The sequence below is a fragment of the Crocodylus porosus genome, unplaced genomic scaffold (assembly GCF_001723895.1).
Source record: "Crocodylus porosus isolate Cpor-Errol unplaced genomic scaffold, CroPor_comp1, whole genome shotgun sequence".
In the NCBI taxonomy this organism is placed as follows: Eukaryota; Metazoa; Chordata; order Crocodylia; family Crocodylidae; genus Crocodylus; species Crocodylus porosus.
The window spans coordinates 5,248,765-5,252,312 of record NW_017728950.1 but is presented as its reverse complement, the minus strand read 5'-3'; the positions used below and the strand labels follow the sequence as shown (position 1 = coordinate 5,252,312).

At 49.3% G+C, this 3,548-nt stretch overlaps 1 protein-coding gene across 2 annotated transcripts in view; it reads left to right on the top strand.

Annotated features, from left to right (window-relative positions):
• LOC109323513 (hippocampus abundant transcript-like protein 1) overlaps positions 1–3,548 on the top strand; it is a 57,642-nt gene that overhangs the window by 30,808 nt on the left and 23,286 nt on the right. The gene's annotated exons all lie outside the window — the stretch shown is intronic.

Genomic DNA, 3,548 nt, shown 5'->3' with positions numbered 1-3,548 from the left:
TAATTAATGAGGATGTGTATTCCTCCTTAATATAGAGCGCCACGCCCCCACCTCTCTTTCCTATCCTGTCCCTCCTGTACAGCGTATAGCCCTTGACATTCACCGCCCAATCATGTGTTGCGTCCCACCACGTTTCCGTAATCCTCACTGTGTCCGGGCTGGTGTCAGCCAGCAGGAGGGTGAGTTCCTCCTGCTTGTTGCCCATATTACGAGCGTTTGTGTAGAGGCATTTGAGGCCTCCTGTGGATGTGTGTACTGACCCCCTCGTCCCAGCATTACCCTGGCCCCAATTTCTTACCTGATTATTTGCTTTGCTCGTTGGGCTGGGCTGGGCTGTAGTTGTGGGTGCTGTTTGGTCTGGCAGTCTGACGTTTCCTCTGCCCTCATCTTTCCCTTCCCCGGACAAGCCTAGTTTAAAGCCCGCTGGAGGAGGTCTGCCAACCTAGAAGAGAACACATGCTTACCTTTAGGGGAAAGGTGGAGCCCATCCCATCCCAGCATGCGTCTCATCATGATGTGCCGGTCATGGCTGAGGAAGCCAAAGGCCCCCTCGAAGCACCATTCCTGTAGCTGCCAGTTGGTCTCCGCGATGCACGTTTCATGCCGTCTACCTCATCCACTCACTGGCAGGATAGAAGAGAAAACCACCTGTGTGCCCATCTCCTTCAGCATGCACCCCAGAGCGTGGTAATCCTCCATCAGGCGATCAGGGCTCCTCCTGGCCGCATCGTTAGTGCCCACATGGACTAGGACCATGGGGTAATAATCGGTGGTCTGGATTACAGTCTGGAGCATCCCTTTCATGTCCTGAATCCTCGCTCCAGGTAGGCAGTATATCTTGTGTGCCGAGGGGTCCCGGCGATAGATGGGGACCTCCGTACCTCTCAGGATGGAGTCACCAATGACGATCACGCGATGCTTCTTCCTCCTTGCCTCCTTCAGCTTGCACGGGATGCGGTGAGCGTGGAGTTGCCTCCTCCCCAGTTTCGTCCTCTCCTTCCTCCTCCTCCAGGGCTGCCAGGGCTTCATACCTGTTCTCCAGCCAGACTGGAGGAACTGGTGCTGCCGTGTCTCGAGCAGCCCTGGCATGGGAGGTGACCATCTGCCACTTAGCAGTGGAGGGCTCATCTTGAGGTGCATCCTCCTTGGTCGTACAACCCTGCAGGGAAAGAAAATATCTGTCAGTTTCCTCCTCTGCCTCCCTGATTCCCCTCAGCCTGCTAACCTCTTCCTGGAGCTCCCTAACCTGTGCCTCCAGGGCCCTAAGGCAGGTGCCTGCAGGACAGGTATGGAGGTCTCCAGTCCCTGCCCCCCCCAGGCCTTGCTGGGAAGCTCCCACAGGCCAGGGGGCTGGGGGGACACCAGCCCCCCCGTGGGCTCTGTCTGGGTGGAGGCCTCAGACAAGCCCCGGGAAGGCCGCGCCCCCCAGGCAGGGGCCCTGGTAGCACTCCGTGTCGACACCATCATAGGAGTCGCTGAGTTTCTAGCTGAGATCGGGTCCTCTGGCCCGCGCTAACACCAGTCAGCCTCTGGGTCCCTCCTGCTCCCCCTCCAACGCAAACACCAGCATGCTCTTACAGACCGTGCCTGTTTGCGCGGCTTGGGAGCACGGCTCCCTACCGGCTCAGCTAAGAGGGATCCGGGGGGCTTCCCCTCCGGATCCGGCTCAGCTGTGTCGGTCCCTCTGCCCCACTTACCTTAGGGGGATCAGCTGCTGCTGCCCCTGCTGCTGCTCCGTTCGCTTCTGCTGCTCTCGCCTCTGCTCCGGGTCAGGTAAGGGGGCACACGTGTGTGTAAGACACACATGTGCCTGTGTCCTTCCTCTCCCCACTGCTCCTAGCTCCTGAATTAATAATTCCAAGAGAAGTGTAACAAGACTATTAGTACCTGAAAAATTTAATTTCTCTGTCCCTGTGCATCTCTCACAGACTGCTGTGTGATAGTGGTATATAGATTTCTGATTGTTGTAATTTTCAGGAGGATGATAACTTCACATCTGAATTGTGATATTTAATGATGTGGAGTAGTTATTTCCCATGTGTTTTAGGTGTTTACTAAGAAAACAGTGTAGTTTTCACTTAAAAAGCAGATGTGCTTGTTTTTTTGGACTTTGCAGACTAGTAGTGTTGAGGCAAAAGCAACATTCTACTGATAAGAAGTCAAGATAATCTTGTTTCAAATTTTTATAATTCATTTAGTGTTGCAGCAGCATAGAATACGTTTGAGATGCCATTCTTGACAGCATATCTGACAGCACACCCTGGTAAATTTGGGTGTCTTGACCATGTAAATTGATTATTTTGTTTTCAGGAAGATGATGATGGGTAACTGCCATCTACTGTTTTTGGATACTTTTCTTCTTTCTGATTTAGTTCAACAGTAAAGGTGTCCTAGGTTGAAAGAGGCGGTTTTACCCTCATTTTCAACCTAAGACTGGTTGTCTTCTGCTAGACAAGGGGTTGAAGGAGAAAGAATGAGAGCTTTTTAAAGGGATTCCTTCAATTTAACCTTTATTTGCTAAGATTTCAGGCATTTGGCAAATGGGCAAACATCCCTTTCAAAATCGGGGGAAGGTTTTCATTGCCAAAACGAGACAACCCTTTGTTCCAGAGGGCAGAGAAAATTGAGTAATTGAGTTCTGCTGGAAGTTATGGTAGAATAAAAACAAACAAAAACCTACATTCAAGTACTTCATAGCTTGCTTTTGCACAGATTTTTAGTTATAGTTTTGATATCAATTTTATAACTTAAAATATAAGACTTAAGGGGAGAGTTTATAGCTACAACTCATGCACATGGAGTTCTGCCTATGCGTCTCATAGCAGTGATGCACTGGTGCTCATCTCCTGTGCTGAAATAATCTTTTTAGGCTTTAATCATCTTTTCCTTTTGACAGGAACAGGTCTCTGTAGCTTCCATGGGCTCCAGGCTGCAACAGATGCAGAGTGTTAGAGCTCCATCTTACTTAGAGTATGAAGTACTATGACCACATTGCTCCATACTCAAAACATTGTATTCCTTCATTTGTTTCAAGGTCCAATTACAAATTTATTCATTGGCCTTGTAGATGATGTGAGATTTTTTTTTTTTTTAGGGCAATCTCACCTGTTAGTATTCAATCTGGCAGTTTGGGAAACTTGCTGAGAACATGACCTTATTGCTTTTTTCTCAAATTACTAAATGGAAGAAGATGCCAGGCCCTCATGTTGCAATGGGAAAAGCTGAGACCCATTTCTGTCATCTCTAGGGTGCCCTTTTGCACATCTTGGCTAGTGGTTTTGGCAATCTCGCAGTAGCTTTTCAACATGTGCAGTCTCCCTGTATCCTGCCTTATATATAGCTTGCCGGGGTGGGGTGGGGGGGGAACTCCCTTTCATCTAGAGGTGCACCTATACATCGGTCCCATATTGGATCAGCAGACATGAGAAAAACTGATTATTGGAAATCGGGTTTCTTTGGTTGATGTGGCAGATAATGCCACCAGTTTAAATGCTGCTCAGCCATAGTGTAGCATGTAAGCAGCTGGGAGCACAGCTTGACAGCATGGA